We start from the raw sequence: 24,547 nt of genomic DNA on the forward strand, positions 1-24,547 counted from the left end.
GCTCCTCTGCCCATGGAATTCCCCAGGCAAGAATACTAGAGTGGGTAGCCATTCCTTTCTCCAGGAGATTTTCCCAACTCAGGGACTGAACCCAGGTCTCCTGTATTGCAGGAAGATTCCTTACCATGTGAGCCACCATATACAGGTCATTAACATAGCACTATACCTTATCCCTGGAGAAGGCAATGGCACCCTACTCCAGTACTCTTGCCTGGCAAATCCCATGGATGGAGGAGCCTGGTGGGCTGCAGTCCATGGGGTCTCTGGGAGTCGGACACGACTGAAAGACTTCACTTTCACTTTTCACTTTCATGCATTGGAGAAGGAAATGGCAACCCACTCCCGTGTTCTTGCCTGGAGAATCCCAGGGATGGGGGAGCCTGGTGGGCTGCCCTCTCTGAGGTCGCAAAGAGTCGGACATGACTGAAGCGACTTAGCAGCAGCAGCAGCAGCATACCTTATTCCCTATGGCAGTGAAATTATATTCTGTTGACTGTGACCAGGAATACTACAACAAATATGATAATTTTAAAGTTAAGGATTTAACATTTATAGATGACTTCTAAACTTGGATTATTTGCATTCTTCATACTGAAAGTTATTTAATAATACCTAAGAATAAACTGAGCTTCCCTGATAGCTCAATTGTTAAAAGAATCTGCCTGCAATGCAGGAGACTCTGGTTTGATTCCTGGGTCAGGAAGATCCCTTGGAGAAGGGATAGACTACCCACTCCAGTGTTCCTGGGCTTCCCTTTTGGCTCAGCTGGTAAAGAATCCGCCTGTAGTATAAGAGACCTAGGTTCAATCCCTGGGTTGGAAAGATCCCCTGGTGAAGGGAAAGGCTACCCACTCCAGTATTCTGGCCTGGAGAATTCCATGGAGTTGCAAAGAATCAGACATGACTGAGCAACACTGCATTCAGTAAGAATAAACTGAGGAATTCTTTCAAAATATTTGCAAAAGAATAAGATGAAATGTATGGGGGAAAGGTAACATAGATATTTCTATAGATTTCAAATTAATTTAATGGAAGCCACAGAGTTATAAAATTAACAAGCACAAAGGAAAAGAGACAAAATATATAAAATTAAAAAAAAATTTAAGCTAGTAAAAGACATGAACCTTTGAATTAAAAATCTACACAGAAAATCAGATAAGATTAATACTTATAAAGATTTCCATCTACATTAATTCAAGTAAAATTTGGTGGTGGTTTATTTGCTAAGTCATGTATGACTCTTGTGACCCCATGGACTGTAGCCTGCCAGGCTCCTCTGTCCATAGCATTCTCCAGGCAAGAATTCTTGAGTGGGTAGCCATTACCTTCTTCAGGGGATCTTCCTGACCCAGGAATTGCACCCAGCTCACCTGTAGAATGGGCAGATTCTTTATCGATTGAGCTACAATTTAGAACCATAAACTTTAGAACCATAAACTTATTCATCAGGAAAAGAAAATAGTATATATATATATATATATATATATATATATATATAAAGAGTACAGATTAGATTATAGGGGACTTTTCATTATTGAGGACTGGAATGAAAAAGTAAGATCAAGAAACACCTGGAGTAACAGGCAAATTTGGCCTTGGAGTACAGAATGAAGCAGCACAAAGGCTAACAGAGTTCTGCAAAGAGAACACGCTGGCCATAGCAACACCCTCTTCCAGCAAGACAAGAGAAGACTCTACACATGGACATCACCAGATGGTCAACAACGAAATCAGATTGATTATATCCTTTGCAGCCAAAGATGGAGAAGCTCTATACAGTCAGCAAAAACAAGACTGAAAGCTGACTGTAGCTCAGATCATGAGCTCCTTATTGCCAAATTCAGACTGAAATTGAAGAAAGTGGGGAAAACACTAAACCATTCAGATATGACCTAAATCAAATCCCTTATGATTATACAGTGGAAGTGAGAAATAGATTTAAGGGATTAGATCTGATAGACAGAGTGCCTGATGAACTCTGGACTGAGGTTCGTGACATTGTACAGGAGACAGGGATCAAGATCATCCCCATGGAAAAGAAATGCAAAAAAGCAAAATGGCTGTCTGAGGAGGTCTTACAAATAGTTGTGTGCCGGGGTCCAGCCCTGGCTGATCCAGGGTATTCGAAGCGGGGACGGTGTCGGCGAGGATCAGGATACAATAGCTTCAATTAGATATTAATTAAAGATATAAACAGTAATAGAATGAGGATAGCTCAGCAGGAAAATTCAGTGGAGAAAAGAGGCTGAGTAGCTTGGTTTACGCGGGAGACCAATAAAACTTCAAGACAAGAAGCTTGCACCACTTACATAGGCCGCAGGTGTCCTTCCGTTCTCCTGAAGGAGAGGAGACACTGAGGCCTCCCAGGTCGGATCTTAGAAGCCCAGGCATAATTAGTAAGCATGGCGGGCTCTGTGCTCCAGATGGAGACTCAGCCAGAGTTTGAGAGAGAGAGAGACATGGGGAGACCAGTATTTCGAGGAACTGATCCCAATTCTTTATTTTCCAGGGTCTGTTTTTATACACTGAGGTGTTATACAAAAGTCACGTGGGGATAGCAGTCCTGACTTTTATTAAAGTCAGGTGCTTCATACAAATGTATACAGAGGTCTTAGGTGTGTTACATCATCTTCTGGCCAGGGGACCTGCTGACAATTTATGACCCTCTCCTTGTGACAGCGGTCAGTCAACCAGAACACTTATTTCTCCAGGAGTGATTATTCTTAAAACAGACGCCACCCAAATAAAGTTACATTCCTATAGGGTGAGGGTGTAGTGGGTTTTAATTAAGGAAAGAATTTGCTTAGCCTAAGATCTAACATGATTTATATCAAAGGTTAATACTTATCTCTTCTATATATTCATTAATGTGTGTAAGGGCAGGGGATGTGGAGACTTAACAGCAAACATTGGCTCAACAAATGAAAAACCCTTCACCAATACAATTTGTAATCAGCCCACTATACTTATACTAATAGTTTTCTAACTTCTCTAAGGAACCTGTTTTTAGAAGGTTTAAAGCATCTCATGCCTCTCACAGTTGGGAGGCTGTGAGCAATCACAGGTGGCCGGACAAGCCTGTCAGGCAGGCTAGAGAAACTTCAGAGGAGTTTGTAAGTTTGGAACACTCCTGTCATGCCCAGGAATTATTATTCACTGGAGCTCTAGGTTAACTCCTTCTCCGAAAGAGGTGGTGGGGGACAGCCCCCCGTAAAGTCAGAGGTGTAGGTGAGAGCACAAAGTAGTAAAGTAGGCAGTCTCTGGTTATAGGGGTAGATGCTCGAGAATTTCCAGGGGGACTCCTGAGGCTCGATCCCACCTTTGCGTATGTCGAGCCTCCTTCCTCATGACCTTGGCCATGGGTGGAGGTCCTCCCGCTGGCTCCCTGCGGTTGTGAAAAGAAGGGAAGCAAAAAGCAAAGGAGAAAAGGAAAGATATAAGCATCTGAATGCAGAGTTCCAAAGAATAGCAAAGAGAGATAAGAAAGACTTCCTGAGTGATCAATGCAAAGAAATAGAGGAAAACAACAGAATGGGAAAGACTAGAGATTTCTTCAAGAAAATTAGTGATACCAGGGAACATTTCATGCAAAGATGGGCTCGATAAAGGACAGAAATGGTATGTACCTAAGAGAAGCAGAAGATATTAAGAAGAAGTGGCAAGAATACACAGAAAAACTGTACAAAAAAGATCTCCACGACCCAGATAATCATGAAGGTGTGATCACTCCCACTCACGTAGAGCCAGACATCCTGGAATGTGAAGTCAGGTGGGCCTTAGGAAGCATCACTACAAACAAAGCTAGGCCATGGAATTCCAGTTGAGCTATTTCAAATTCTAAAAGATGATTCTGTGAAAGTGCTGCACTCACTATATCAGCAAATTTGGAAGACTTAGCAGTGGCCACAGGACTGGAAAAGGTTAGTTTTCATTACAATTCCAAATAAAGGCAATACCAAAGAATGCTCAAACTACTGCACAATTGCACTCATCTCACACTAGTAAAGTAATGCTCAAAATTCTCCAAGCCAGGCTTTAGCAGTACGTGAACCGTGAACTTCCAGATGTTCAAGCTGATTTTAGGAAAGGCAGAGGAACCAGAGATCAAATTGCCAACATCTGCTGAATCATCAAAAAAGCAAGAGATTGCCAAAAAAAACATCTATTTCTGCTTTACTGACTATGCCAAAGCCTTTGACTGTGTGGATCACAATAAACTGTGGAAAATTCTGAAAGATGGGAGTACCAGACCACCTGACCTGCCTCTTGAGGAACCTGTATACAGGTCAGGAAGCAACAGTTAGAACTGGACATGGAACAGCAGACTGGTTCCAAATAGGAAAAGGAGTAGATCAAGGCTGTATATTGTCACCCTGCTTATTTAACTTATATGCATCATGAAAAACACCGGGCTGGAGGAAGCACAAGCTGGAATCAAGATTGTGGGGAGAAATATCAATAGCCTCAGATATGCAGATGAAACCACCCTTATGGCAGAAAGTGAAGAAGAACTAAAGAGCCTCTTGATGAAAATGAAAGAAGAGAGTAAAAAAGTTGGTTTAAAGTTCAATATTCAGAAAACTAAGATCATGGCATCCGGTCCCATCACTTCATGGCAAATAGATGGGGAAACAGTAGAAACTGTGGCTGAATTTATTTTGTTGGGCTCCAAAATCACTGCAGATTGTGATTGCAGCCATGAAATTAAAAGATGCTTGCTCCTTGGAAGGAAAGTTATGATTCTAGACAGCATACTAAAAAGCAGAGACATTACTTTGCCAACAAAGGTCTGTCTAGTCAAGGCTATGGTTTTCCCAGTAGTCATGTACGTATGTGAGAGTTGGACTATAAAAAAAGCTGAGTGCCGAAGAATTGATGCTTTTGAACTGTGGTGTTGGAGAAGACTCTTGAGAGTCCCTTGGACAGCAAGGAATCCAACCAGTCCATCCTAAAGGAGATCAGTCCTGGGTGTTCATTGGAGGGACTGATGTTGAAGCTGAAACTCCAATACTTTGGCCACCTGATGCCAAGAGCTGACTCATTTGAAAAGCCCCTGATGCTAGGAGGGATTGGGGCAGGAGGAGAAGGGGATGACAGAGGATGAGATGGTTGGATGGCATCACCGACTAGATGGACATGGATTTGGGTGGACTCCGGGAGTTGGTGACGGACAGGGAGACCTGGTGTGCTGCAGTTCATGGGGTCACAAAGAGTTGGACATGATTGAGCAACTGAACTGAACTGAACAGTTTAGATAGGCATCAGCCACAGACGCATACTAGAGTATTAAGTGGATATCTTCTAATTTCTAAGGGAAAAAAATTTTGAACCTAGAATTCCAAACTCTGTTAAAATTAGTGTGAAAATAAAACATAAATCTCTCTAGACATAAAAGAAACCAGGGGATTCTGGATTTGCTTCCAAAATATTCTTCCTGAAGGTATTACTCAAGTTTTAGTGAAACAAATGGAGAAACAAAATAGAGCAAAATATCAGTAATAAGTTATGCTCACCAATCCTTGAAATATGGAAACCAAGACAGGTGTGTCAGCTCAGTTCAGTCACTCAGTCACGTCCGACCCTTTGCAACTGCATGGACTGCAGCACCCCAGGCTTCCCTGTCCATCACCAACTCCCAGAACTTGCTCAAACTCATGTCCATTGAGTCGGTGATGTCACCCAACCATCTCATCAACTGTCGTCCCTTCCCCTACTGCCTTCATCTTTCTCAGCATCAGCATCTTTTCCAGTGAATCAGTTCTTCGCATCTGGTGGCCAAAGTATTGGAGTTTCAGCTTCAGCATCAGTCCTTCCAATGCATATTCAGGACTGATCTCCTTTAGGCTGGACTAGTTGGATCTCTTTGCAGTCCAAGGGACTCTCAAGAGTCTTTTCTAACACCACAGGTCAAAGGCAGGTGTGTAGAGGAAAGTAAATTCTAAGGATCACAAATGCTAGAAATATGGAAACCAAGGCAGGTGTGTAGAGGAAAATAAGTTGAAGGGATGTGATTCGATTGTAGCTGTGGATATGAAATACAGATTGGGAATATTGAGGATGATGGTGGCTCAGACGGTAAAGAATCTGCCTGCAATGGAGACCCAGTTTCCATTCCTGGGTTGGGAGATCCCCTGGAGAAGGGAATGGATACCCACTCTAGTATTCTTGCCTAGAGAATCCCTTGGACAGAGGAGCCTGGTGGGCTACAGTCCACGGGGTCCCACAGAGTCAGACATGACTGAGTGACTAGACTAAGGGAGAAATGTTGAAAGGCATTCTTGGGGTTCTATATTGCCCAGGTCAGGGTATAGTTAGGTGACATATGTTGTAAAAACCAGAAGCAGAAATTTTAGCCAAGAATTCACATTTGTATGTGGCCACCATTGTTAAGCCATCCTTGAATCTCAAGTATGGTAATGGGTAGAAAAATAGGAAACACGATGAGAGGAGAAAAAAGGTGAATCCCAGTGATAATTCTCTAGAAATTGAGATTAACACTAAATTCTAGTTTCTTTTCTAAATCTAAATGTTAATTCTTCAATTTACTTCTTTATATCATCTTTCTCTATCTACTGCAATATATTCTTCCTCCCTTAATACTTCTCCATGAGTATCCAACATGTGATCTTTCAGAAACACAAGTCCAAATATCATATTCCTCAGCATGACATATGTATTTTCTTTTTCTTTAACCCAGTCACGTTTCATTCAGAATTAAGTTCAAACTCCATCTAATGAACTAAATGACTTCTGATATCTTTTTTTGATCTCTCTTACCCACTTCACCTCCTGGTATAGCCCCTCATTCCTTTATTTTTCCAGTCAAATATACTGCCTTGCCTGTAATTCCCTAAGTGTCCTCTACTCTCCCATGCCCATTCCTTCAACCAACACTTTTCTTACAGGGGAACTGAGACAAACTTTGGAAGAGTGTTAAATGTTAGGGTTTGGGTCTTCAGGAGCCAAATTTCTTTAGACAAGGTGAGTAGTATGAGGAAAGCAAATTATTGAATAATTTACATACCTCAGCCAGAAGTGAGATTGAGGAAGAGGCCACAGACAAGAAGAGTATTGCAGCAGGAACCACCTGAAATACATAAGGCAGGCACAATTTGATGACTATAAAAATGAGTTGGTTTCTGTAAATCAGCATTTTGAGCCAATGGGTGTATAAGTGAGCCTCATTTATACATATAGGTGTATAGGAGGGAGTGTGGTTATTTCCTCAACTTTCCGAATTCTGCTCCCTGCAAATAGTCTTTCTCTGCATATACCTACCTATTGCTTTCTTAATGCTTAATTATTGCTAGAACTTCCTGGATATTCTGTCCAAGGATATTAAGTATTACTTTTGCTCCGGTCATGTTTAATTCATTCATATAGTACAGTATTTATTGTATGACATTATAGGTACAGATTTTCTTTCATAACTTTTCACATGGATTGAGAATGCTCTAATTGCAAAAACTCTATCTTCTTCATTTCTGTATCCCAAGCACTAATTCAATGCCTAGAATATCCTAGAAAATCAGCAACAGTTAATTAAATATTGAATTAATGGAATCGATAGAACTCTCACTTATCCAAAAATATTATCATTTGCAAAATTTATTAGAAACAATTTAAAATATTATCTTTATGAATTATCTTTCCCTTTTAATTTAAAACTTACTTAATATAGAATTATTACATTATTTTAACATTTTGTTTGCACCAGATTCAAAGATATGCAATTTTATTTGATTCATTATTGGGTAAAATTTTCCTCAGCAATAGAGGAAATTGGGCTGTATTCTCTCCAAATAAAGGCTGATTCTTGCATAAAGTTGCTGAGCCAAATTATGCCCATGAAGGTTTCTGACACTGGATGGGTATGTATGGTGGCAGAAAATAATTCATCCCCAAATATCTTCCTTATAACCCCTACATTGATTCTAGATGCTCTAATAATACCAAAAATAAAACTGCTAGCTCTCAAAATATAAAAATTATAAACTTTTTTTATAGACCAAAGTGAAAATTTCAGCAGGACCTTCTAAAATTATAGTTAATGGCAAATACTATTACTATACTTGAAATAATAGCTTATCCTTTATTTTATTTTTATTTCTTTAGCTACTATATTACTTATGGCAAAAAAAATGTAATTTTATAAAAGTTGTACAAACAAAACTAGTATACTATATGCATGGCTTAAATTTCATGATTGCAGAATATCCCCAAATATACCATATTGAAATTTCTTTGGAAATAGTAGATGACAGAATGACCAGTTAATTTTTACATCTTGCTTGGAAAAACTATTTTGAACAATGTCATCAGTAGTAACTTACAGTGTTACTCTAAGTAAATGAATTATAATTAGTTTGTATACTGACCTTCCTACAAACTTGCTAAATTTATATTTTTGGTAGTTGCAGATGCTGTGTTCGTGTGTGATTCAGAGGAAAGTTTACACAGATCCTTTTAGGGTTTCCTGCATAAAAGATCATGTCATCCTTGAATAAAAACAGCATTACTTCTTTTACAATCTAGATGCATTTTTTAATTTCTTTTTCTTGACTGATTGTGCTGACTAGAAATCCTGGCACAGTGTTGATTAAAATGGTGAGAGGGTACCTCCAAGCTTTGTTCCTTCCCAGTATCGAGGGGAAAACATTTGCTCATTTACCATCATCAAATATTATATTACCTTAGCTTTTTAATAGATGCCCTTTGTAAGGCTGAGAAAATTCTATTCTGCTTCTAGTTTTCTGTGAGTTTATCATAAATGGGCCCAGAATTCTGTTGAATATTTTCTACATTTATTGAAATGTATATGGGGTTTTGCTCTTTATTCTGTCAATACGGTGGTATTATATACATTGTTCCCTGGAGAAGGAAATGGCAACCCACTCCAGTATTCTTGCCTGGAGAATTCCATGGACGGAGGAGCCTGGTGGGCTGCGGTCATGGGGTCGCAAAGAGTCGGACACGATTGAGCGACTAACACACACACAACACACATATACATTGATATTTTGGATCTTAAATGGGCCTGTGTAACTGGGAGAAATATCACTTGATCATTGTGGTTTATAATCCTTTTTCTGTGTTGCTGAATTTTTGCTAATGCTTTGTTGAGAATTTTTGCATCTATATTAACCAACATAATCTATAGTTTTATTTTCTCATGTTAGTCTGACTTTTATTATCAAGGTAATGCTGACCTCATAGAATGAGTTTGGATGTATTCTTTCTCTCTTTTCTGGAAGAATTTGGAAAGAATTGGTATTATTTTCTTTATTATTATTATTATTTTTTTGTAGACTTCACTAGGTAAATATCTGGGCCTAGGTTTTACTTTGTAGACAGTTTTAAATTCAATTTCCTTAAGTGATGTTTCTTATAGATTTGCAAGATGATAAGAAGCTTTGTGTCAGAATACAAATCAATTCACTGCTTCCTTCTTTGAGAAAGTTTTGCTATATTTTAAGTCAGCTGAACTAAACTGTGCTTAATGAAGTAACTGGTTTACAATCTGGTGCATGCTCCTTGTCATCACTGAGAAAAACAAATACTCCATGGATAAGTGCCTGACCATGGATTACATTTTGAGCAGTAATAATATGTAGCATGAAGATTAATCAAGACACTGGCAATAAATTAATAACATGAACTGTACAAACCAGTAAAGGAAGGATTTATTATGTTATGCTGGGCTGTATCATCCATTTTCTTAGTACATTTAGGCTGCTACAATACAAATACCATAGCCTTGCAACAAATACCATAGACTTTGCAGGAGGCTTTCAAACAATAGAAAATTATTCCTCACAGTTTTAGAGGCTGCAAAGTCCAACATCAACATTCTGACAGATTGAGTATCTGGTGAGGCCCTACTTTTTGGTTCGTAAATGGTCATCTTATTGCTATAATTGCACATAGTAGAAGGGAAAAGACAGTATTATGGGGTCTTTTTATAGGGCATGGACCACCTTCATAAGGGCTCCAGCTTCATGACCTAATCATCTCCCCAAGGCTCCACATCCACATATCATTGCTTTGGGCATTAAAATTCAACATCTGAATTCTGTGGGGACACAAACAGTCTACAGTGATCATGGAACTGGAAGATAGGGATTAGCCAGGTCTAAGTTTGAGTGAACTCCGGGAGATGGTGATGGACAGGGAGGCCTGGCGTGCTGCGATTCATGGGGTCGCAAAGAGTCAGATATGACTGAGTGACTGAACTGAACTGAAGGTAGGGTATGGAGTAATGAACTGAAAAGTCCTATTAAGGATTCAGAAAATACTCTCACTCTCTTTGTTCTAATCAACTTTCTCAGCTCCTTTCACATGGTACCTCAAAGTAGTAACTTATGTATTTTGAGTTCAGTCCAGCATGGACAGATGTCTATTTGTCCCTATGTTGATCACTTCTTATAAATGGCTTTATCATATAGTACAAACAAGTTTAGGGGCTCCAATATTGAGGATGCAAAAAGCATGGCAACAGAGAAGGTGGTCTGGCAAACACTGCTAAAATATGTCCTATTTCTTCTCTGATATGATTGCTCTTAAAAATTACTTTTTGGGTGAGTTTGAAAAGCTTGTGGCAGATTACTTTGAAGGTAAATCTTTCAGGTAAAATTCACTTTTCCCAGACAGTCACATTTAGTTTTATTTGAACTTGTCATTTGAACCCGTTGTGGAGCCTTGCATCAAAAGTAACCTTATTTACTGTCACCTGATAGTATCAATAATTAGTTTTATATTTTGTGTTGATCATAAATTATCTGCAGAACTTACTAAAGAAGATTCTCAAAACATATGAATGATGGAGAAATGTATAAACTCCCAAGTATATCATTTAAAAACCAATGTTTATTCAGATATATGTATTCTTCATTAATATTTGTCATTCATTATATTCATGAAGTCCATGTTGCAAACAGTAGATGTGAATAAAGTGTTTAATTAACAGAAGATTGGTTAAAAAATATACATATGTAATTACATACACGTATGTATACTCAGCTGGTTAAGAATCCGCCTGCAATGCGGGAGACCTGGGTTTGATCCCTGGGTTGGGAAGATCCCCTGGAGAAGGGAAAGGCTACTCACTTAAGTATTCTGGCCTGGAGAATTCCACGGACTATACAGTCCATGGAGTCGCCAAGAGTCAGATATGACTAAGCGACTTTCACTTCACTTCACTTCATACAAGTATACAAATATGCACACATATATGTGTGAATATATAACATATATGTCACCTCATTAGCATAAAAATATACTTCCATCACTGAGGACATTTCAGAGGCTTTAGGAGGTGTCTACTAGAAACTGGAGACAATGACGAAATATATTTTTTATATACCACAGAAATCCATTGTAAATCTTATCCTTGTTCGTCTCTAGGGAAGTTGTATTTTTTCTTTGGCTTCTTGCAAGAATTTCTTTTTCTTTGGTTTTGTTTAGTTTGAATATGCTATTCTACATATGGACTTTTTGGTCTTTATACTGCTTGCTGTTCTCTGAACTTTCTATATCTGTGGCTTGTTGTCTCTCAATTTTAAAACCTTCTTGGCGTAACTTTATCAAATAATTCAACTTCTTTGTTATCTTTTGTTTTTCCTTCTAGTAGTATAATTACACATATAGTACACCTTCTGAGTCTCACAGTGTCTGGATACCTACTTTTTTAAAAATTATTTTTCTGTTTTAATTTCAGTTTGGGAAACTTCTATTGTCCTACTTTCAAGTTTACGTGACTGAGTAGAAAAAAAGTTAGTTCACTATAACAGCTCTGTTTATGTCCCTTTTACTATGAGGAAAAACCATAATACACTACTGATTTACTCCAGATATTCATGGATTCAAAGAATTAAATGCATACAAATTTTGCATATGTTGTCAGTGAGCAACATAGTTTTATTAGATTGAGTAAAAAAAAAAAAAAGCTATGGTATGGAAATAAAATAATACAATATCTATCTGATATTTTTATCTCAATAAGCTAAAATTGACATACATATAAAATAATGAACACACACAAATACACATGCATACACACATTTCTAAACTAGATTTATCCAGAGGGAAAGAAGAGCAGATTTCCAAATTGGGAACCCAGAGAGTTTAGATCCTTATGTAGTGAATTTATGGCCTAGAGTTCTTTTACTTCTGTTTAAGAATTTTTGGATTAATTCAAATTTAAAAAGGTTAGAATAAAAGAAGAGTTTGTTTACTTATGACAAAGCAGCAAAGTTTATTTTTTCTAAGGACAAAAAGGGCAACTAAGAGGAAAGCATTTTCAGATTCTAAACAATTAGCAGTTTAAGCAAAATCTGTCAAAACCAGATGTTGTTTTGACAATCCATCCTAAACAGATTTGTTTTGTATTCCTATATCTGGTTTCAAAATAGTGGTTAAATTGAAACAGAGTAGTCTTCTGTGAAGGGTAGACTCTGTTTTGGTTTGAAAAAAAGGGAGAGAGGTGAAATAGTTTTATTCTATTTTCAAAGAACTGAATTAAATTCGCATATTATTAATATCTAACAATTATTTTGGTTACTTCAAAAGACATAAAATACATTTTAAAAAGTCCATTTCTAAGAGATTTTTAGAGGGCAGTTCTTTATTATTATTGAAAAACATCTACTATTTTAGTTATATGTTTAAAATGTTTGAACCCTTACAACTTCTTCAAAATAAATTCTAGTTTGTACCAATTTTGTTACATAACAAAGCATAAGCAAATCATCTGAACAATGTAAAAATTCTGTTAGTAACAAAGCAGGCACCTAACCAGTTATTTTTATTGATGTACAAAATTACCTAGAAGAAAACAAACACCAGAATATTGGCCAGCTTTGTTGAGAATTAATTTTGAAATTGAAGAAAGCCAAAGTAGAGACGGCAGTATGGCTAAGAAATGATCTAGCAATCTACTGTTAGAAGATCAAGGCAGGGAAGTGTTGGAAGTGACAGTGTTCCTTGGAGTGGCAGAGCAGGCTAACTTAACAAGGGACTTTACACTTCAAGGGAAAGGCAGTGAGTGCAATTCTGCTGAGCAGGTTGATAATTAAACTTAACAGCAAGTCACAAATACAGTTCTCTCTTTCCCAGGCTATAGACAGAGAAATGATGACTAAGAGGCTTACAACCTGAATAGTGCTAAAACAAATCAAACCTTCTAGAACAATATTCAAAGAGAATTTTGAAGAAATTTATCTTTTTGTACATGCTCAATGCACAGCATTTAAAACCATTATTTGATTTATTGAAAAATAAAATGATAGTTTAGTAATAATGTTCAAAAAATTCTATCTGTGTCTATTAGAGAAGTATTTTTCCAAATGATATTTCTATATGATCAATTTTAGCCATTTAAGTTATCCTGTAAGTTATCCTGAATCATTTTAATGAACATTTCCTCATTACAAAACCAGGTTGGTGCTACTGCCTTCTGTGAAATTTACTTAGTTTTATCAGTCTTCCAAATACAGCTTTTACCTTTTGTTGGACTCTTATTTTGCAATACTTATTACACAAAATCACAGCTATTTGAAGAGTTCTGGAGTATGCATTCAAATAAAAAAGCACTTATCTAAATATCTTTCAAAGTATTTTATGAAGTAAACAGTGATATAACTGGTAATCATTCGAATTCTTGTGATATTTAAGAGTTTTCACGTATTTGCCAACTTAGCATGGTTGAATCTATGCTTGCTTGTCAAGATTTGGAATAGACCCCATAGATTTACAACAGAATGATGAATATCTTCAAATATCTAGACAGCAAACTGTGGCATTTGCTTATTTTCATGGTGTAAACCCACTCACTATGGACTAGTTTAAACTACCCATGAGTCCTCACTGAACAGAGTTGGGAAAGACGTACACACAGTTGAGCACTATTCATTATACATTATTTCCAGCTTACAGACATTACAGACAAAAATAAATTTGAGTATATATAATAGCTAAATGTACTAAAACCATTAGAAAGTGATGAGTTTTGAGTATTACTATAATTTTAGCACAATTTATTTAATTGTAAATTTGTGTAATTTATTTTTTTATAATGGCTATGTTTAAAAAGTGGAGAAGGCAATGGCACCCCACTCCAGTACTCTTGCCTGGAAAATTCCATGGGCAGAGGAGCCTGGTAGGCTGCAGTCCATGGGGTCGCTAAGAGTCAGACACGACTGAGCGACTTCACTTTCACTTTTCACTTTCATGCATTGGAGAAGGAAATGGCAACCCACTCCAGTGTTCTTGCCTGGAGAATCCCAGGGACGGGGAAGCCTGGTGGGCTGCTGTCTATGGGGTCGCACAGAGTTGGACACAACTGAAGCGACTTAGCAGCAGCAGCAGCATGTTTAAAAAGTTGTTCACAAAATGCCTAAAAATTTGACAATTAGCTCTCACAAGCTGGTAGGAGCTGGCTCCAGCATACCGTCAGCTATGTCCATTAATCTGGAAGCTTCCTTGTCCTTCCTTCCTTTCTGTATTGTATTCACATTGTGATTAGTTGGAATTTGCCTAAAATACCCTCTCCAATTATCAGCTGCCCAATAATGCCTTCTTCTATTTTGCTATTTCCAGAATTCATAATTGATTTTAAGAATTATTGAGCAAACCAGAATGCGCTAATAATGTATGAAGCTGGCACAGTCACACATGTCAACAAGTTAGAGCTGCTAGATGATTGACTGAGACAGCTGCTTCTCCTGAATAATTGGCTCATTGGATGTTGATATTTTGCCAATAGATGGTTTAAAAGGTATGTCTTGGAGCCACTGTTTGGGTAAATAGACAACTTATTATTTGCATATAAGTAAGTGGAATGACTTGAACAAAAATAAATAAACAAAAATAGTTTATAGTTGAGTCAATCATCAATAGAGAAATGAGATCTGTCCTCATGCCATAGCTTATTGACTACTCAGTTTGCTTTTTGGAATCCTCTGAGAGATAAAAACACTCACAGTAGTTTGGCTAATAACCCGCTGCTTCAGCTAAATAACAGTGTCAGAATCTATGAGTTATAATGTAACATTAAAGAGTATAATGACAGTTATTCTCCAGAGGATGTTTCGAAATCACAATGAAGTAACAAGCAATTTGTTGAAGATCCTTCCCCGCCAGTTGCCAAGGCATTAGCATTCCATCTGCCAGACAGTGGGATTAGCATATCCCCAGTGAAGTTGTTAATGGTAACTTTCAAAAGACTAAATCAGTGCTTTGTAAAATCTCCAGGAAGTCATGTTGAAGACTGTATTATTTCTTTAGGTATATATTATGTTAGCCTTTTTTATTATTGCTTATTTATTTACACTCACTTTTTTTAGTACCTACTAGATGATGAATGGCAGCCCCACTGGACACTTGAACTTTTTTTTTTCCACATAAGGGATTGAAAGCAATGCTATACTTACTCCTGTTAGAAATAGCCCAAGAGAACTGATACCATATTCAGTTCAGTTCAGTTCAGTCACTCAGTCGTGTCCGACTCTTTGCGACCCCGTGAATCGCAGCACACCAGGCCTCCCTGTCCATCACCAACTCCCGGAGTTCACTCAAACTCATGTCCATTGAGTCAGTGATGCCATCCAGCCATCTCATCCTCTGTCATCCACTTCTCCTCCTGCCCCCAATTCCTCCCAGCATCAGAGTCTTTTCCAATGAGTCAACTCTTTGCAAGAGGTGGCCAGAGTACTGGAGTTTCAGCTTTAGCATCAGTCCTTCCAATGAACACCCAGGACTGATATCCTTTAGGATGGACTGGTTGGATCTCCTTGCAGTCCAAGGGCTCTCAAGAGTCTTCTCCAACACCACAATTCAAAAGCATCAATTCTTCGGTGCTCAGCTTTCTTCACAGTCCAACTCTCACATTCAAGTTTTAGCAAAAGCTTTATCTAAACTGAAGCAATTTGAAGAATAGGGGCTGCATAGTGCAGGACTGATACTGGAGTCAGTTGCCATTTCCTTCTCCAGGGGATCTTCCCGACCCAGGGATGGAACCAGCATCTCTTGTGAGTCTTGCATTAGTAGGTGTATTCTTCACCACTGCTGCTGCTGCTGCTAAGTCACTGCAGTCATGTCCGACTCTGTGCGACCCCATAGACAGCAGCCCACCAGGCTTCCCTGTCCCTGGGGTTCTCCAGGCAAGAACACTGGAGTGGGTTGCCATTTCTTTCTACAGTGCATGAAAGTGAAAAGTGAAAATGAAGTCGCGCAGTCATGTCCAACTCTGCGACCCCATGGACTGCAGCCCACCAGGCTCCTCTGTCCATGGGATTTTCCAGGCAAGAGTACTGGAGTGGGGTCTTCACCACTGTGCCACCTGCAAACTATAAGGTGTCTTCTTATTAGAGAGCACTTCACTAATATTTCAAATATAAATTTCATGTTATTTAAAATTCTAAAGATATCTAATATTCTAATTTTATGTTCTTAAATAAATTTATCTTCTGTCTTTATCTGTATTTTTTGTCTTTATCTGTATTTTATGCTATTAATAGAACAGTCTTTCTGTACTTAGCACAATATACACGTTCACATACTATTTGAGAACATTATAAAGGATAAATAAAATTATTATTAGTCAGAAAAATGATTACTAATAATGGAAAGAAGATATAAAGCATTTTTTGTTTAGCTACTAAATTTTAATGCTCATGATACATAAGATTTATTTCATGGCTTGAGGAAAACAACTCCTAACTATTCTCTTCATTTCCATTCTTTACATTTTTCTCTTAGAAATCAATGAATTAGAAAGATGACTAAGATGTAATCTCTAAAATATTCTTTTATTCATAATATCCAGCATTTTGCATGTTCTCTTTCCTTTGAGTTATAGGATTTGTGTTTAATTAGAATTCATCTGTCTCAATCTGAAGTGATGGTTACAGATGAGTCAAATATTATTAGCAAAGACTGTAATACAGGTAAGTGAAGGAGTTCATTGAAGAATTTTGCTCACATCTGGTTGTAGTAGACTGAAGGTGTGTGCTCAGTCACTCAATCGTGTTGGCTCTGCAGACCCATGGACTGCAGGCCACCAGGCTCCTCCGCCCATAGAATTTTGCAAGCAAGAACACTGGAATGGGGTGGCATTTCCTACTCCAGGGGATCTTTCTGACCCAGGGATTGAATCTACGTCTCTTGTGTCTCCTGCTTTGGCAGGCAGATTCTTTACCACTAGCGCCACCTGGAATGCCTTGTAGAATGAATGGTTGCCCCTAAATATTGCCATATCTTTGCCACATAAGGAAGCAAAACCAACGAGATAGGCAGCCCTCACAGGCACGGGAACAGGCTGTCACCTAGAGTCTCAAAGACAAACTAACCCACTGACTCCTGGACATTAGACTATGACATTGATTTTCGATTCTGACTTCCAGAGTGATAGACTAAGTCTGTTTGCTTTTTAGCCATGAAGTTTGTATTATAAATTGATAGTAATTTGTTAAAGTGGCTATAGGAAATAAATGCACTGGTATACAGTCAGATATCTACACTGTAATTGGGAGAGGCTGGCTCAATTCCTTTCCTACTGCAATGGCTTACTTAATGCCATGCCATATTTACTGTTCACATGTTCAAAAGGATGAGAAAGTCAAAGGTGATATGTGCTTTTGCGACATTTGAGAATATCAGTGGTCAGATGGTAGTGAATAAGGGGCTAGGGAGAGGCAGGGGGTTAGGAAGAAAATCAGGAGCAGCAAAAGCTAACAGTAAACCATGCTTTTCTTTCTGAATGGGATTTCCTACTGAGGTTCTACTGCCTTTTATTCTACAAAGAATCGTCTTCCTGATGAAACCGACACTATTTTCTGCTAAAAGTTTATCTCCCTCTTTCTCACACTCTCTCTATTTCTCTCACACACACACTCCCTCACACACACACACACACACACACACACACACACACACACACACTCCTCAGGTCTAATATCAGAACCAGCTGAGGCTTTTGTATCTAATTTTACAAATGGATACTAAATATCTTGATCATTCTTTGGGCTCCCCATAGCATACTAGACATAATGCTGCTGCTAAGTCGCTTCAGTCCTGTCCGACTCTGTGGGACCCCATGGACGGCAGCCCACCAGGCTTCCCCGTCCCTGGGATTCTCCAGGCAAGAACACTGGAGTGGGTTGCCATTTCCCTCTCCAATGCAAGAAAGTGAAAAGTGAAAGCAAAGTCGCTCAGTCGTGTCCGACTCTAGCGACCCCATGGACTGCAGCCTACCAAGCTCCTCCGTCTATGGGATTTTCCAGGCAAAAGTACTGGAGTGGGGTGCCATTGCCTTCTCCGACTAGACATAATAGATGGCAACAAATGTGCCCACACTTAGAATAACATCTTGCAAATATTGAAAGTGTAGATTCTGAACTCATATACAGCATTCTTCCCTCTATTTCTTGCTGTTTTCTGGCCCTACAAAAATGTCAAAAACTCACAATTCCCAATGCCGTTGACGATGTTCTTTAACCATCTGCAATGCCAAAATTTGATGGTTGTGTAACATCATGTGTTCAAAAGAAGCACAGCACCTTATAGGCTTCTTTTTATTGTGGAGATGACATGTTCCACACCTAGGAATAGTGGATGAAATGTAAAGTTGTCAGACTTGAGTCTGGCCTGGAGTAGAAAAGGGCTCAGCAGTAGGTCAAAGCACCTACACATGAAGTCCTGATGCTAGGGCCATACAATCTGCCATACCTAAGCTGTTGGATATGTCAGTGGTGGGAAAAGATGCTGAGTATTTTGATAGAAAAACCTCAGTGGGAGAATTACAATGCAGACTCCTGGGGGTTTACTGCAAGATTATGCCAGTCATTACAGTAAGGAATTTTATTCTCTGAAAAACAGCTCCTGGCCTGTTAGTAGGTCTTAGTAGAGATAAAATACTAGACTGTGTATCCAGAAATGCCCTTTGTGAGGTGCATTTGGTTTTATTCTAAGCCAAAATAGATAGCATATTGAAAAGCAGAGATATTCCTTTGCCAGCAAAGGTCCGTCTAGTCAAGGCTATGGTTTTTCCAGTGGTCATGTATGGATGTGAGAGTTGGACTGTGAAGAAAGCTGAGTGCCGAAGAATTGATGCTTTTGAACTGTGGAGTTGGAGAAGACTCTTGAGAGTCCCTTGGACTGCAAGGAGATCCAACCAGTCCATTCTGAAGGAGATCAGCCCTGGGATTTCTTTGGAAGGAATGATGCTAAAGCTGAAACTCCAGTACTTTGGCCACCTCATGCGAAGAGTTGACTCATTGGAAAAGACTCTGATGCTGGGAGGGATTGGGGGCAGGAGGAGAAGTGGATGACAGAGGATGAGATGGCTGGATGGCATCACTGACTTGATGGATATGAGTTTGAGTGACCTCTGGGAGTTGGTGATGGACAAGGAGGCCTGGTGTGCTGTGATTCATGGGGTCGCAAAGAGTCAGACATGATTGAGCGACTGAACTGAACTGAACTGAATAGCAGGGTATGTGAGTAGGACCAGAAGACACAAATAAACTACATGAGCAGGTGAACAGAATTCCCATATCATGCATTCCTATAGTGGCACAGTCTTTCCTTTTCTTATTATCTATAGTCTAAGGTGAAAGTGAAAGTGCTAGTTGCTCAGTTGCTCTTTGTGATTCCATGGACTGTAGCCCACCAGGCTCCTCTGTATATGGGATTTCCCAGGCAAGAACACTGGAATGTGTTGCCATTCCCTTCTCTGGGGAATCTTCATGAGGCAGGGATCAAACTTAGGACTCCTGTATCACATGCAGATTCTTTACCATCTGAGCTACCAGGGCAACCAGCTAAAGGAGAATGAAGAAGTACAAACTTGGCTCACATATATGTTTTCTTGCATTCATACAAGCCAAAAATGGATAGCAGCTGCAGTATAGTCACACGGGTGACCTTGTGGGACAATGGACAGAGTTGTATTGTATCTGGTCATCCACTTCAGGTAGAAGAAGTGATTTGAGGTGAAAGTATATATAAATTTCTGGGCAGTCATCAACAGCCTGGGTCTTTTGTGAGTGGTCTGGAAGAAAAGGGAATAGAAAATTAGGGACCAAAATTTCTAGGGTAGAAGTATGTGGATGGATATTTGGTTGGAGACATAGAGTGTGAATATTTCTGTATCACACATTAACATTTACCAAAATATATTCACTGTAAAGGAGATCTGGATTTGATCCCTCAGTCAGGAAGATCCACTGGAGAAGGAAACAGCAACATACTCCAGTATTCTTCCCTGGGAAATCCTGTGGATCAAGAAGTTTGGCAGTCTACAGTACATGGGATCACAAAAGAGTCAGACATGCTGAGTGACTAAAACAACAACAAAATTCATCGTGAAAGAGACACTAAATAGCCAAACAAACAGAAAAGCTTGGCTGGTTGACATTAGACAATCTTTATTCATCCGTCACCATGGAACTGGCACAGTCAACGCACGTACAGACCAACCACATGACAGAGATTGCTGCTATGCGTGGGTTTAATACCATGGGCTCCTACTTACAAAAGCTGATTTAACTAGGATGCTACTGAATGTCAAAACTTCCAGTAACAGAAACCAACCCTGAACCCTAAATATGGCACCATTCCTTGCATAGACCAACTTGGTTACTTGGATGCAAGGCATTCACATAAATTTCTTTTCATCTTGGAAAGGCCAGTAATTTGCCCACCAATTTTAAACTCCTATATCATGATCCTCACCCAGTCCTTACCAAGTCTCCACACTTGAAACATCTACCTTAGAAGAAACGTCAAAATATCACTATACTGTCTTTGTACGTCCTTCCCTACATATATCCCTGATAAGATTCTATGAAGGTATTATTCTTCTTTACTATGATAAGCAATAATCTCAGCTTTGACTTTTCAATTAATTATTTCATTTATATTTTGGGAGCTGGCAATCAACAGATGTTTGAATTTACTTCATAATGAAACTGAGGTATAAGCTACATATAAATCTCTTATATTTTTATTAAAAATGCTTGTTTCCTATTCTATTATTAAGTATGTCTTGGGAACAAAATGTAGGCTTCCCTGGTAGCTCAGCTGGTAAAGAATCCACCTGCAATGCAGGAGACCTTGGTTCAATTCCTTTGTTGGGAAGATCTGCTGGAGAAGGAATAGGCTAACCACTCCAGTCTTCCTGGGCTTTCCTGATGACTCAGCTGGTAAAGAATCTGCCTGCAATATGGGAGACCTGGGCTTGATCCCTGGGTTGGGAAGATCTCCTGGAGAAGTGAATGGCTATTCACTCCAGTTTTCTGGCCTGGAAAATGCCATGGACTATTCCATGGGGTTTCCAAGAGCTGGACACAACAGTGACTTTCACTTTAACTTTCAGGAATAAAATGTATGGATAAATTAATCTGAGATCTCCAATGTTTGTGTAGATGCAGGCCCTGATCTTGCCAGCTTCCTTGGGAAAATTTACTTGCTCCTGGAAATGCTACTGAGATAAAAACCTACAGGGGAAAAAAAAAAAAAAAAACCTGAACAAACTTTTTGCCTAACCCAGTATTTATAATGGCACATCTAATGCAGTCTGAACATATATATAAAATTAAAATAATCATGAATAACAGATGCCAGGCACATATTTTCTAAGAATAGTGCTGGAATGCTTATAATTGTCATCTTTCTAATAACTTTTCTGTTTAAGGATGAATAGTTTTCTTTAGAGATGTACAGGGACTTCACAATTTCTATTTATTACTTTTAACAAGAATAGATGACAAAAATGCTATGAATCTGGTACATTAGCAATGAAAACTAACAGGTCATTCCATTAATGTGATTTGAGGTCCTTTCTGCTAGTCCTTTCAGTTATGCATTGCTGTGACTTGCCTTGTCCTAAGAGATGTGATATTCTATTCTATTGGCAGATTTCACTAGGTGAGGAGGAATGAAGAACTAATTGGTAAATGGTTATGATCCATTCATTTCAGTCACTCAGTCATGTCCAACTCTATACGACTCATGCAGTGCAGCACACCAGGCTTCCCTATCCATCACCAACTCCCAGAGCTTACTCAAACTCAAGTCCACTGAGTTTGTGATGCCATCCAATCATCTCATCCTCTGTTGTCCTCTTGTCCTCCTGCCTTCAAACTTTCTCAGCATCGGGGTCTTTTCAAATGAGTCATATCTTCACATCAAGGGGCCAAGTACTGGAATTTTATCTTAAGCATCAGTCCTTCCAATGACTATTCAGGACTGATTTCCTTTAGGATGGACTGGCTGGATCTCCTTGCAGTCTAAGGGACTCTCCAGAGTCTTCTACAACACCACATTTCAAAAGCATCAATTCTTCAGTGCTCAGCTTTCTTTATAGTTCAAATCTCACATCCATTCATGACTACTGGAAAAACCATAGCCTTGACTAGATGGACCTTTGTTGGCAAGGTAATGTCTCTGTTTTTTAATATGCTGTCTAGGTTGGTCATAGCTTTTCTTCCAAGGAGCAAGCATCTTTTAATTTCATGGCTGCAGTCACCATCTGCAGTGATTTTGGAGCCCAAGAAAATAAAGTTTCTCACTATTTCCATTGTTTCTCCATCTATTTCCCATGAAGTGATGGGACCAGATGCCATGATCTTAGTTTTGTGCATGTTGAGTTTTAAGTCAACTTTTTCACTCTCCTCTTTCACTTTCATCAAGAGACTCTTTAGTTCCTTTTTGCTTTCTGCCATAAGGGTGGTGTCATTTGCATATCTGAGGTTATTGATATTTCTCCTGCCAATCTTGATTCTAGCTTGTGCTTCATCCAGCCCAGTGTTTCTCATGATGTACTCTGTATATAAGTTAAATCACATACAACCTTGACATACTCCTTTCCCGATTTGGAACCAGTTTGTTGTTCCATGTCCAGTTCTAACTGTTGCTTTTTGACCTGCACACAGATTTCTCAGGAGACAAGTCAGGTTTCTAGTATTCCCATCTCTTTCAGAATTTTCTGCAGTTTGTTGTGATCCACACAGTCAAAGGCTTTGGCATAGTCAATAAAGCAGAAGTAGATGTTTTTCTGGAACTGTCTTGCTTTTTCTATGATCCAACGGATATCAGTTTGATCCCTGGATCCTCTGTCTTTTCTAAATCAGCTTGAACATTTGGAATTTCACAGTTCACATATTGTTGAAGCCTGTCTTGGAGAATTTTGAGCATTACTTTGGTAGTGTGAAATGAGTACAATTATGGGGTAGTTTGAGCATCCTTTGGCATTGTGTTTTTTGGGGATTAGAATGAAAACCGATCTTTTCCAGTCCTGTGGCCACTGCTGAGTTTTCCAAATTTACTGGCATATTGAATGTAGCACTTTCACAGCATTATCTTTTTTTTTTTCCCATTCTTTTATTTATTTATTTTAATTGGAGGCTAACTATTTTACGATATTGTGGTGGTTTTTGCCATACATTCACATGAATCAGCCATGTGTGTATATGTGTTCCCCATCCTGAATCCCCCTCCCACCTCCCTCCCCATCCCATCCCTCAGGGTCATCCCAGTGCACCAGCCCTGAGCACCCTGTCTCATGCATCAAACCTGGACTGGCGATCTATTTCATATATGGTAATATACATGTTTTAATGCTATTCTCTCAGGTCATCCCACCCTCACCTTCTCCCACAGAGTCCAAAAGTCTGTTTTTACATCTGTGTCAAGGAGGCAAGAATATACAATGGATTAAAGACAATCTCTTTAACAAGTGGTGCTGGGAAATCTGGTCAACCACTTGTAAAAGAATGAAACTAGAACACTTTCTAACACCATACACTAAAATAAACTCAAAATGGATTAAAGATCTAAACGTAAGACCAGAAACTATAAAACTCCTAGAGGAGAACATAGGCAAAACACTCTCTGACATACATTACAGCAGGATCCTCTATGACCCACCTCCCAGAATATTGGAAATAAAAGCAAAAATAAACAAATGGGACCTAATTAACCTTAAAAGCTTCTGCACATCAAAGGAAACTATTAGCAAGGTGAAAAGACAGCCTTCAGAATGGGAGAAAATAATAGCAAATGAAGCAACTGACAAACAACTAATCTCAAAATATACAAGCAACTCCTACAGCTCAATTCCAGAAAAATAAATGACCCAATCAAAAAATGGGCCAAAGAACTAAATAGACATTTCTCCAAAGAAGACATACAGATGGCTAACAAACACATGAAAAGATGCTCAACATCACTCATTATCAGAGAAATGCAAATCAAAACCACTATGAGGTACCATTTCACACCAATGCAATCCCTATCAAGCTACCAACTTTGTCAGAATGGCTGCGATCCAAAAGTCTACAAGTAATAAATGCTGGAGAGGGTGTGGAGAAAAGGGAACCCTCTTACACTGTTGGTGGGAATACAAACTAGTACAGCCACTATGGAGAACAGTGTGGAGATTCCTTAAAAAAAACTGGAAACACAGCATTATCTTTTAAGATCTGAAATAGTGCAACTGAAATTGCATTACCTCCACTAGCTTTGTTCATAGTGATGCTTCCTAAGGCCC

General features: G+C 38.8%; 1 long non-coding RNA gene across 2 annotated transcripts in view; it reads right to left on the bottom strand.

Moving 5' to 3' along the window:
• The window catches only part of LOC129647673 (uncharacterized), a 199,046-nt gene that overhangs the window by 29,767 nt on the left and 144,732 nt on the right, over positions 1-24,547 (bottom strand). The window contains exons 4-5 of one of the 2 annotated variants that reach the window (XR_008712424.1): positions 7,025-7,087; positions 1,185-1,370 (exon numbers count right to left, since the gene is read on the bottom strand). This is a non-coding gene — a long non-coding RNA (uncharacterized LOC129647673). Of the gene's footprint in view, positions 1-1,184; positions 1,371-7,024; positions 7,088-24,547 lie in introns of those variants that run through there. The other variant, XR_008712423.1, reaches the window with a different exon arrangement.

The sequence above is a fragment of the Bubalus kerabau genome, chromosome 3 (assembly GCF_029407905.1).
Source record: "Bubalus kerabau isolate K-KA32 ecotype Philippines breed swamp buffalo chromosome 3, PCC_UOA_SB_1v2, whole genome shotgun sequence".
In the NCBI taxonomy this organism is placed as follows: Eukaryota; Metazoa; Chordata; class Mammalia; order Artiodactyla; family Bovidae; genus Bubalus; species Bubalus kerabau.